Source organism: Dasypus novemcinctus, chromosome 18, assembly GCF_030445035.2.
Source record: "Dasypus novemcinctus isolate mDasNov1 chromosome 18, mDasNov1.1.hap2, whole genome shotgun sequence".
In the NCBI taxonomy this organism is placed as follows: Eukaryota; Metazoa; Chordata; class Mammalia; order Cingulata; family Dasypodidae; genus Dasypus; species Dasypus novemcinctus.
Window position 1 is genome coordinate 76,137,228 of NC_080690.1, and position 13,623 is coordinate 76,150,850.

Sequence of the window (13,623 nt, forward strand, 5' to 3'; positions counted from 1 at the left end):
ACCAACAACAAGAAACTAGAATAAGAAGAAAAAAGGGACAAAGAGAAGATATAACACCTATGCAAAAATAACAGCTAATTAACCTCCAAGAGCAGACAAAGAAGCTAAGGAACTGATTAAATCCGTCAAGATAAAGAGATGACCAGAAAGCAACAAAAATCTACAAACCAAACCAGTAATCAGGAAAACATGGCTGAATCCAATCAACAAACCAATAATCACGAAGGGAGCAAAACTTGGCACAAGCAATGAAAGATCTCAGAACATTTATCACCGACAAATTTGACGAAGTAATGAAAGAGGTTAACAACATGAAGACATCACTTGGAGGGGAAATTGCAGACATACGCAAAAACATAACAGATATGATGGGAATGAACACCACAGTTCAAGAAATCAAAAATACACTTGCAGCAAATATCAGCAGACTAGAAGAGACAGAGCAGAGAATTAGTGATGTGGAAGACAGTACATCAGAAGTCAAACAGATAGTAGAAGGGGTCAATAAGAAGATAGAAAAAATCCAATTAGGACTTAGGGACCTGAATGACAATGCAAAACGCTCAAACATATGTATTATAGGCATTCCAGAAGGTGAAGAGAAGGGAAAGGGGTCAGAAAGAGTGTTGCAGGAAATAATGGCTGAAAACTTCCCAAATCTACTGAAAGAGACAGATGTACATATCCAAGAAGCACAGCGCACTCCACTAGTCATAAACCCCAACAGGCCCACCGCAAGACATATACTTGTCAAATTATCCAATGCTCAAGACAAAGAGAAAATCCTAAAAGCAGCAAGAGAAAAGAAAACCATCACATACAAGGGAAGCTCAATTAGATTAAGTGCTGATTTCTCTTCTGAAACCATGGAGGCAAGAAGACAGTGGTATGATATAGTCAAGGTACTAAAGGAAAAAAATTTCCAACCAAGAATACTCTATCCAGCTAAACTAGCATTCAAACATGATGGAGAGTTCAAAATATTCGCAGACAAACAGAAACTGAAAGAGTATACCAACAAGAAACCCCCCCTTCAAGAAATTCTAAAGGGAGTTCTGCAGGAAGAAAGGAAAAAACAGGAAAGGCAGAGTTGGAGGAGAGTATAAGACCAACAACAACAACAAAAAAGACAAAAAATATATATACAAACAAAATATGACAAACACAAATCCAGTCAAAATATGGCTAACACAAATAATTCCTTGATAGTAATAACACTGAATGTCAACGGATTAAACTCACCTATCAAAAGATTCAGACTGGGACATTGGATAAGGAAATATGACCCATCCGTATGCTGTCTACAAGAGACACATCTTAGACCCAGAGACGCATGGAGATTGAAAGTGAATGGCTGGAAAACAATCATACAAGCTAACAATAACCAAAAAAAGGCAGGAGTAGCTATATTAATATCAGACAAAATAGACTTTAAATGTGAAACAATTGTGAGAGACAAAGAAGAATACTACATTTTAGTGAAAGGGAAAATCTGTCAAGAAGATCGAACAATCATAAATATTTATGCCCCTAACAAGGGTGCCTCTAAATACGTCAGGCAAACGCTGGAAAAACTAAGTGAAAGAATAGATACATCTACAATTATAGCGGGGGATTTTAATACACCATTATCAACTCTGGACAGAACATCTCAAAAGGGAATCACCAAAGAAACAAAACATCTGAATAGTATATTAGAGGAGCTGGATCTAATAGACATATATAGATCGCTACACCCTAACACAGCAGGATATACATTTTTCTCAAGCGCACATGGATCATTCTCCAAGATAGATCATATGCTAGGCCACAAAGAAAGGCTGAACGAATTCAGAAAGATTGAAATCATACAAAACATTATCTCTGACCACAGTGGAGTCAAGCTGGAGATTCACAAGGGACAGAAGCCCAGATTTCAAACCACGATTTGGAAATTAAACAGCACACTCTTAGAAAAACAGTGGGTCAAAGAGGAAATCTCAAAAGAAATCAATGACTACCTTGAAACAAATGATAATGATAACACAACATACCAAAATTTATGGGATGCAGCAAAAGCAGTACTGAGAGGGAAGTTTATAGCCATAAATTCATATATCAAAAAAGAAGAAAGAGCAAAAATTGAAGAACTAACTGCACATTTGAAGGAATTAGAAAAACAACAACAAAGTAACCCAACAGGAAGAAGAAGGAAGGAAATAACAAAGATAAGAGCAGAATTAAATGAAATAGAAAATAAGAAAGCACTTGAACAGATAAACAAGACCAAGAGCTGGTTTTTTGACAAGATTAATAAAATTGACAAACCTTTAGCGACACTAACAAAGAAAAAAAGAGAGAAGATGCAAATACACAAAATAAGAAATGAGAAAGGTAATATCACCACTGACCCCACAGAAATAAAGACTATCATAAGAGGATACTTTGAAAAACTATATTCCAACAAAAATGACAATCTAGAGGAAATGGACAAATTCCTAGAAACACATAAGCAGCCCATATTGACAAAAGAAGAAATTGATGATCTTAACAAACCAATCACAAGCAGAGAGATAGAATCAGTTATTAAAAATCTCCCAACTAAGAAGAGCCCAGGGCCAGACGGCTTCACAGGTGAATTCTACAAAACATTCCGGAAAGAACTGACACCAATCCTGCTGAAACTATTCCAAAAAATCGAAACAGAAAGAACATTACCCAACTCCTTCTATGATGCCAACATTACCCTAGTACCAAAGCCAAACAAAGACATCACAAGAAAGGAAAATTACAGACCAATTTCTCTAATGAACCTAGACGCAAAAATACTTAACAAAATACTTCCTAATCGTATTCAACAACACATTAAACGTATTATACACCACGACCAAGTGGGATTCATCCCAGGTATGCAAGGATGGTTCAACATAAGAAAATCAATCAACGTAATACACCATATAAACAGATTGAAGGAAAAAAATCACATGATTGTATCTATTGATGCAGAAAAAGCATTTGACAAAATACAGCACCCTTTCTTGATAAAAACACTCCAAAAGATTGGAATACAAGGAAATTTTTTGAACATGATAAAGAGTATATATGAAAAACCTAAAGCCAATATTGTTTACAATGGAGAAATCCTAGACTCCTTCCCTCTAAACTCAGGAACAAGACAAGGATGCCCACTGTCGCCGCTCCTATTTAACATTGTCTTAGAGGTACTTGCTCGAGCACTGAGGCAAGAACCAGAAATAAAAGGCATTCAAATTGGAAAGGAAGAAGTCAAAATTTCATTATTTGCAGATGACATGATCCTATACATAGAAAACCCTGAGAGATCTACAATGAAGATTCTAGAACTCATAAATGAGTTTAGTAAAGTCGCAGGTTATAAGATCAATGCGCAAAAATTGGTAGCATTTCTGTACACCAATAATGAGCAAGATCAGGAGGAAATCAAGAAACAAATACCATTCACAATAGTAAATAAAAAAATCAAATACTTAGGAATAAATTTAACTAAAGAGGTAAAAAACTTATACACCGAGAACTATACAAGACTGTTCAAGGAAATCAAAGAAGACCTGAATAAATGGAAGACTATTCCTTGTTCATGGATAGGAAGACTGAACATTATTAAGATGTCTATCCTACCAAAACTGATCTACACATTCAATGCAATCCCAATAAAAATCAACGCAGCCTTCTTTAAGGAACTAGAAAAACTAACTAGGAAATTTATTTGGAAAGGAAAGAGACCCCGAATAGCCAAAGACATACTGAAAAAGAAAAACGAAATTGGAGGAATCACACTACCTGACTTCAAAACATACTACAAAGCTACGGTGGTGAAAACAGCATGGTATTGGCATAAGGAGAGACACATAGACCAATGGAATCGAATTGAAAGCTCTGATATAGAACCTCACATATACAGCCACATAATATTCGATAAAGCCACCAAACCCTCTCAACTGGGAGAGAGTGGCCTATTCAACAAATGGTGTCTGGAGAACTGGATAGCCATATGTAGAAGAATGAAAGAGGATTACCATCTCACACCTTATACAAAGATCAACTCAAGATGGATCAAAGACCTAAATATAAGAGCCAAGACCATAAAAACCTTAGAAAGCAGTGTAGGGAAACATCTACAGGACCTTGTAATAGGAAATGGATTTATGAATATCTCACCAAAAGCACGAGCAGCAAAAGAACTAATAGATAAATGGGACTTCCTCAAAATTAAAGCCTTCTGCACCTCAAAAGAGTTTGTCAAGAAAGTAAAAAGGGAGCCCACACAGTGGGAGAAAATATTTGGCAATCATATATCTGATAAGAAACTTATAACTTGCATATATAAAGAACTCCTATATCTTGAAAATAAAAAGATAAACAACCCATTTAAAAAATGGGAAAAAGACTTAAATAGACACTTCTCCGAAGAAGAAATACAAATGGCAAAAAAGCACATGAAAAAATGTTCCAAATCTCTAGCTATCAGGGAAATGCAAATCAAAACTACAATGAGATACCATCTTACACCCATAAGATTGGCAGCTATGAAAAAAACAGAAGAATACAAGTGCTGGAGAGGATGTGAAGGAAGGGGAACACTCATCCACTGCTGGTGGGAATGCAGAAGGATCCAACCATTCTGGAGGACAGTATGGCGGTTTCTCAAAAAACTAGCCATAGATTTGCCATATGACCCAGCAATACCACTGCTGGGTATATACCCAGCAGAACTGAAAACAAGGACACAAACCGATATATGTACACCAATGTTCATAGCAGCATTGTTCACTATTGCCAAAAGTTGGAATCAACCCAAATGCCCATCAACAGATGAGTGGATCAATAAAATGTGGTATATACACACAATGGAATACTACTCGGCTGTAAGAACAAATACACTACAAACACACGTGATAACATGGATGAATCTTGAGAACCTTATGTTGAGTGAAGCAACCCAGGCATTGAAGGACAAATACTACATGAACTCAATGATATGAAATAAGAAAGCTGCCTCAGAGAGCTAGAGACTGAATGATAGGCTTACAGGAAATCGGGGGGTGGAGGAAGGATGTGAGCCGATGTCTGCAGGGATGGAATTTAAGACGAGATGGTGGTAAGTATGAACACAAAGAAGAGATTAAAGGGGGGCAAGGGGTTGCCTTTGGTTGGGGCTTTGCGGGTTTGAGGGTGGCTGGGGAGGGACGGATGGGTAACATTCCCCAAAAGTGGGGGTAGGGAGGGGTAGCATATGAACACAGGAGAGGGTCAGGTGTTGGTGGAGAGTAAAATGCTGAGAAAATCATATCAAAATATAATAAAGAGGGTTACCTGTTTAGAATGCTCGGAGGGGAGGGTCTGATGCAGGACGGGCTCCTGGGGAATGTCTAAATGCTCATTCTGCCAGAGTGGGTGACACCATGGGGTAGAAACCCAAATAGTGAGAGTGGGGGTGGACCCACATCCTGGGGAGGACTAATGCCATCAAATAGAGGGAACTGTATCCCTCGAGAGTAAGGGTGGCTCCCAGGGCATTGGGGCAGTTGAGCAAGTTAGGCCCTGAACACTATTCCATCTATATCTGGAAGTGGCTCCTCAGGAAACGGAGGTTGGCTGTCACTGTGGGCACCAAGGTGGAAGGGAAAATGGACATTAAATGTGTGGAACCAAGGTAAATGGGGGGTAAGAGAGGAGTTTCTTGAGAGTACACAAGGATGGATATAAAACATGTAATATTACACCATAACATATAGGAGATAACAGACTGATAATGTAAACCATAATGTAAAACATAGGATAACTAAGAATGTAAAAAACTGTGTATCCTAAAGTATGCACCATAATGTAAGCACAGATGTCACCTTGTTAGAAAGCTAGTGTCTCAGACTCTATACATCATGTTAAGTAAATATGATGTGAATAGGGTGTAAGAGTAGCACTGTGGAAGGGAAAAGGTTTTGTGGTGGATGTATGGGAGTGCTGTACATTATATATATGCATTGCTGTGGTCTAGGGCTCCTGTGAAGAGAAGCTGAACAATTAGGGGGGGGGGAAGAAAAAGATAGGATGTAGAATTTTTTCCAAGTAAACACGTGTTCTTTATATAACCTTTAAACCCAGCGCTATATGCCGTTCCCTAGTAAGGGACCCTGACATTATATTGAGCTTCAAATTTCGGGGAGTTCTGGATCACAGAGTGTTTCAACAATGGCAATGGAGGGATACTGGTATGGGATGCCATTGACAGGTGATATATGGCTGACAGGGAGCTGTACAGAACATATGTCCAGGGTGCATGGTAATGTTTGGATATACTCATAGTGGTAACAATTAAAAACCACAGCAGGGGGGTACTGGGTTCCTGGCCAGTGATGCTCTGTCGTGGTCCCTAGGGGAGCAGCAACAGTCTCCCAGGTGCAGCGGCGGGGACCGGGAGGGAGTGAGGGTTCAACAGTGAGCCCCTGATGCTAATGACTATGCTTGTGAGCTGATAAGCCTAAAATAAGAACAAGGCCTAGAGCAACATTGTGCCTGGGAATTTCCTCCTGTCAGCCTTCATGTTACTCAAATGTGGCCAGTCTCGAAGCCAAACTCAGCATGTAAATGCAATGCCTTCCCCCCAGCGTGGGACATGACACCCGGGGATGAGCCTCCCTGGCAACGAGGGACCACTATCAACTACCAACTGATGATGCAACTGGAAAATGACCTTATACGGAAGGTTCAATGCGGATCAGCAGAATATCCCTGTCTACATAAAATACCATGACTTTAAAATGCTGTTTGACCTAAAGTAAGGGGGAAATGGAAAGGAGAAATGAGTTTATATGGCTACGAGTTTCTAAAAAAGAGTCTGGAGCCTGGCAGAAGGATTGCCCTTATGCACAACTGAGCAGAGTCAGAGAGACAGATAAAGCAGATACAACCCCCAGATATTGGTTCCTTTGAGGGCTAAGGAGACTCATGGGAGATATGGTCATGGCCGATGGGGTTATCTACCAGGTCAGATGGCCCCTCTTTGGAAATGGTGTTTATGTGTGATGAATCTGGACTCAGATGGGATCTCCCTTCATAAGACTTTCATGCTAATGTGCTGGAGGTGCAGTTAATGTTGGGGTTTAAGATATATTTAGGGGATTTGAATCTCTGGACTGACAATGTGATAGCCAGGTCCTGAGCCTCAACAGACTCCAGCACCTACAATCTGTTTTATTGGACTTACCACACTCAGCTAAGATGGAGTTGAAGAAGGACAACCACCACACCATGGAGCCTAGAGTGATTACAACTGAAAGTGGGAGGATTGCATCCAGCATCCATGTGGAATCTGAGCCTCCTCTTGACATAGAGGTGCAATGGACACAACCAATCCAATGTCCACATAGAAGAGGTGGCATTGGATTGGGAAAAGTGGACATGGTGGCTGATGGGTATGGGGAAAGGCAGGAAGAGATGAGAGGTGGAGGCGTCTTTGGGACATGGAGCTGCCCTGGATGGTGCTTCAGAGGCAATCACCGGACATTGTATATCCTCACAGGGCCCACTGGATGGAATGGGGGAGAGTATGGGCCATGATGTGGACCATTGACTATGAGGTGCAGAGGTGCCCAAAGATGTACTTACCAAATCCAATGGATGTGTCATGATGATGGGAGGGAGTGTTGCTGGGGGGGGGAGAGGTGGGGTGGGGGGGTGGGGTTGAATGGGACCTCACATATATATTTTTAATGTAATATTATTACAAAGTCAATAAAAATAAATAAATAAAATAAAATAAAAAATATCCATGTGGAATCTAAACCCCCTCTTGACATAGATATGGAATGGATACAACCAAGCCAAGGTCCACAGGAAGGAGGAATACAGTAAGGATCAGAGTGGACTTAATGATATTCTATTCATGAACTATTGTGGTTAATAATCGAGAAAATGTGGCATTGATGTGGAAAAAGTGGCCATGGTGGCTGCTGAGTGTGGGGAATGGGAGGAAGAGAAGAGATGTGGAGGCATTCTCGGGACTTGGAGTTGTCCTGGGTGGTGCCCCAGGGACAATTGCCGGATGTTATATGTCCTCCCATGGCCCACTGGATGGAACGTGGGAAAGTATGGGCTATGGTGTGGAACACAGGACATGGGGTGCAGCGATGCTCAGAGATGTACTCACCAGACGCAATGGATGTGACATGATGACGGGGGAGATTGTTATTGTGGGGGGAGTGGTGGGGTGGGGGCGGTGGGGGCGAATGGGGACCTCATAATTTTTAATGTATTATCTTTTTTAAAAAATGAATAAAAAATAAATAAAAAGGCAAAAAAAAAGAATCAAAACATTTAAAATACTATAGAACTGTAAAACACACACAATGAATACTAATGTAAAATATGGAATATAATGGTATAAAATTAATATTGTTTAATCAATTGTAACAAAGGTATCACACTAATGCAGTTTAAGATTTTACTTCTTTCTCCCCTCTACCCCCCTTCATTGTTTGTGCTCTGTGTCTATTCATTGTGTGCTTGTCTTCTTTTTAGGAGGGACTGGAAAGCAAACCCAGGACCTCCCATGTGGAAGGGAGGTACCTAATTGCTTGAGCTATCTATGTTCCCTGCTGCTTGTGTCTCTCACTGTGCTTCCTCATTGCATTATCTTGTTGTGTCAGCTGGCTGTCTTGCTCATCTTCTTTAGGAGGCACTGGAAATGGAAACCTATGTGGTAGGCAGGTACTCAATTGCTTGAGCCACATCCTCTTCCCATAAAGTTTTTTTTAATTTCTAGTTTTTATTGAAGTGTATCATTCACACATGAACACGCATAAACAACAAGTGTCTAGTAAAGATTGTGAACTTACAAAATAAACATACATAACATCACTCAGGGATTTCATTCATCACCCCTCTACCAACCCTTTGCATTGTTGTGAAACATTTGTTACAAACTATGCAAGAGCATCATCAAAATATTACTACCAACTATAGTCCTTATCTTACATTTAGTGTATTTTTCCCCCAACCCATACTATTTTTTTAATGTATTTTTGTTACAGATATTGTGAACTTGCAAAACAATCACACAGATGTGTAGATTTCCCATACAACTCCACACCCTGGTGGAACATATGTTACAGATTATGAGACCATATCATCAGACTATTACCACCAATCATGGTCCATACCATACATGCGACACACTTTTTCCATATACCTCCATTATCAACACAGTACAGCTTTAGCATTGATGCAAGAATATTATAGTATTGCTGTTAACCACAGTCTATAGGTCACACCAATTGTAGTTTTCCCGTGCTTCTCCATATTCCCATCACCCTGCATAGTGATGTACATCTGCTCTAGTGCACATTTGTACCCTTAACCACAATTCTCAACCACCTCTGGGTTCACTGTGTTATCCAGTCCCTAAATTATTCTTTAGCTTTCTTTCTATTGACATTTACTTTCCCAGACTACCTTTTTCAGCCACAATCCCATTTATTAACTGGTTGCTACTCACTATAATGTGTTACTATCAACTCTATCCATCTCCACACTTTTACAGTCAAGTTAATTAAAACTTCTACATACATTAAGCATCCATAGTTCTTCTCAACCCTCCTCTTATCTCCTAAAACCTATACTCTAGGTTTTAATTCCATGTGTGTATTATTTGTATTTAGTTCATATTAATGAGACCATGCAGTATTTGTCCTTTTGTGTCTGACTTACTTCACTTAGTTTAATGTCTTCAGGACTCATCCATGTTATCATGTATGTCCCAATTTCATTTTTTCTTACTGCAGCATAGTATTCCATCATATGTATATACCATATTTTGTTTATCCATTAATTGGTGGATGGACACTTGGGTTGTTTCCATCTTTTGACATTGTAAATAATGCCACTATGAACATTGGTGTGCAGATGTCTGTTTGTGTCAGTTTTTATTTCTTCTGGATATAGTCCTAGTAGAGGAATTGCTGGATCATATGGCAGTTCTATATTTAACTTCCTAAAGAACCACCAAACTGTCTTCCACAGAGGCTGCACCATTTTACACTCCCACCGACAGTGAAGGAGTGTTCCTATTTCTCCACATCCTCTCCTGCACTTACTGTTGTCTGTTTTTTTAAATAATGGCCATTCTATGTGGTGTTAGATGATATCTCTTTGTAGTTTTAATTTGCATTTCCCTAATAGCAAGTGATATGGAGCATTTTTAAAATTTTTAAAACTTATTGAAGTATATCACTCATACATAAACATACATAAACAATAAATGTATAATAATAGTTGTGAACTTACAAAACAAACATATATAACATCATATAGGACTCTCATAACTCATCCTACCACCAATAACTTGCATTGTTGTTAAACCTTTTTAACTAATGAATAAAGAACATTGTCAAAATATTACTACTAAACAAAGTATTTTTCCCAACCAATCTAATTATCTTTATATCATTTATATATGAACATACATAAATAATTAAGTGTATAGTAGAAGTTGTGAACTTACAAAGCAAACACGCATAACATCATACAGGGATCCCATACATCAAGCCTCCAGCAACACCTTGCATTGTCATGAGATGTTTGTTACAAATTATGAAAGAATATTGTCAAAATCTTGCAACTAATCATAGTCCTTATCTTATATTTGGTGTGCTTTTCCCCCAACCCACCCTACTATTATTTTTCAAATATATTTTTTATGACAGAAGTTGTAAACTTATAAAACAATCATGTGCATTGGCAGAATTCTCAAGCAACACTCCTCCATCAACACACCACAATGTGGTATGTCATTTGTTACAGATAAAATAATATCATCTGATTGTTACCATGTCCATAGTGTACATTTGGCTCATATTTTCCATAATGCGTCACTATGATGTATTAACACAGTACATCTTTCACATAGATGCAAGAATATTATATTATTACTACTAACCACAATCCATAGGTCACTCCAGCTGTATTTTTCCCATGCTTCTCCACATTCCCAACACCCTGCAGTGGTGATATACATTTGCTCTAGCTAACAAAGGACACTCTTGCATCTGTACCATCAGTCACAATGTCATCTACCTCTTGGTTTACTGTGCTATCCGGTTCCTAGGTTATTCTCTAGCATTCTGTCACTTGGCATTTACATAACTAGAATACCATTTTCAGTCACATCCCCACTAGCTATTACTCACTGTGTGTTACCATCCAATCTATACATATCCACACTTATAGAGTAAAGCTAAGTAAAACTTCTACATGCATTAAACATCAGTAGTCCACTCAGTCCTTCCCTTATCTCCTTTAAGAATCCACCACCTACCACCAGGTCCTGAAGATATTTTCCTACAATTTCTTCTAGAAGTTTTATGGTTCTTGCTTTTATTTTTAGTTTTTTTTTTTTTATCCATTTTGAGTTAATTTTTGGATAAGGTGTGAGATAGAGGTCCTCTTTCCTTCTTTCAGCTTTGGATATCCAATTCTTTCAGCACCAGTTGTTGAATGGATTGTCCTGCCTGAGCTGTGTGAGTTTGACAGGCTAGTCAAAAATCACTTGACCATACCTATGAGGTTCTGTTTCTAAACCATCAATTTGGTTCCATTGGTCTATGTGTCTGTCTTTAGGCCAGTACCATGCTGTTTTTTACCAATATAAGTAGGTATTATGATTCAAAGTCTGGAGATGAGGGTTCACTCTTTCTTTTTATGATGTTTCTGGCTATTCAGGACACCTTACCCTTCAAAATAAATTTAACGATTGTGTTTTAAATTTTTTCTTTAATGGTAGTGGAATTTTTAATTGGATTGCATTAAACCTGTATATCAATTTGAGTAGAATTGACATCTTAATGATATTCAGTCTTCCAATCCATGAGCATGGAATGTTCTTCCAGTTATTTAGGGCTTTTTTGATTTGCTTTAACATCGAGTTGCAGTTTTCTGAATACAAGTGCTTTACATCATTGGTTAAGTTTATTCCTATTTGAGTTTCATTTGTCATATTTTATTTTCACCACTCTTTTGACACTTTTAGTTACTTTTATTGATATAATCTTCATTTCCAGACTCTCTTCCAGGTCCCTCTCTTCTGTCTTTTCAATTCAGGCTCTAGCACACCCTTTTGTATTTCTTGAAAACCTGCTCTCTTGCTTAGAATTTCTCTCAGTTTCTGTTTATCTGTGAATATTCTAATTTCACCCTTATTCTTGAAAGTCAGTCTTGCTGGATACAAGATTCTTGGGTGAAAGTTTTTCTCTTGTAGTATCTTAAATATATCAGACCACTGTCTTCTTGCCTCCACGGTTTCTGGTGAGAAATCAGCACTTAATCTTATTGAATATAACTTATATGTTATGTATTGCTTTTCTCTTGCTGCTCTCAGAATTCTCTCTTTGTCTTTGGCATTTGACATTCTGATGAGTATGTGTCTTGGAGTTGGTCTATTTAAATTTTTTCAGATGGGAGTATTGTTGTGCTTCTTGGACATAGATATTTATGTCCTTCAATAGGGTTGGGAAATTTTTTACCATTATTTCTTCAAATATTCCTTCTGCCCCTTTTCCCTTCTCTTCTCCTTCTGGGACACCCATGACACATATGTTTGCACACCTTTTGCTGTCATTTAGTTCCCTGAGAACTTGTTCAATTTTTTCCATTCTTTTCTTCATCTGTTCTTTCGTATGTTCACTTTCAGAGCCATTTCTTCAAGCTCACCAATCCTTTCTACTGCCTCCTCAAATCTGCTATTATATGATTCCAATGTTTTTAAAATTTCATTTATTGCACCTTTCATTCCCATAAGATCTGCTATTTTTCTATGTATGTTTCCAAATTCTTCTCTGTGCTCATGCAATATCTTCTTAATATCCTTAATCTCTTTAGTCGTCTCATTGAATTTATTAAGATTTGTTTGAACATCTATTATTAGTTGTCTCAACTTCTTTTTGTCATCTGGAGGCTTATCTTGTTCCTTTAACTGGGCCATAGCTTCGTGTTTCTTGATGTGGATTGTAATTTTTGGTTGATATCTTCGCATCTGGCTTGCTAGAACATATTTTCTGGGTGCAGTTTTTCTCTTTAGTTTAGGGCTTCCTATCCTTTCTCCCTTGCTGGTTGTGCAGTAGGAGCCAAGCATGTAGTTAGTGCTGTAAGCTGTGGAGGCTCAAGCTGCCCTCATCGTGCCAGGGACCAATGAAGCTTCTTCCAACTTTCTCCTTTGCCAAGGGTAGGGACAGAGTCACAGCTGTGTAGAATAATCCAAGTGCAGGCCTAGACTGTAGTTGCCCATGGAGACTGATGAAGTTTCACATCATTTTCTTCCTTACCTGGGGCAGGGATGGAGCTGCAGGTCTGGGCAGCAATCTATGCAGTGCAGGTCCAAGATGACCACAGTTGTCCTGGTAGACTTCTGATTTTCAGTCTATGCCAGCCAAAGTTACCTGCAGTTACCTGTATAGGCTGGTGCAGGGCTCCTCAGCCTCCTCCCTCCAGGGACAGGGCTGAAGCCTAGGCTAGGGCTGCAGGTTGACCTGCGTGAAATAAATTGGTTCCCGCCAACACTGAGAGCCTCAGTCAGCCCGGCTTCCCTTCAGGCTGGGGGTGGAGTCAGAATGGTGG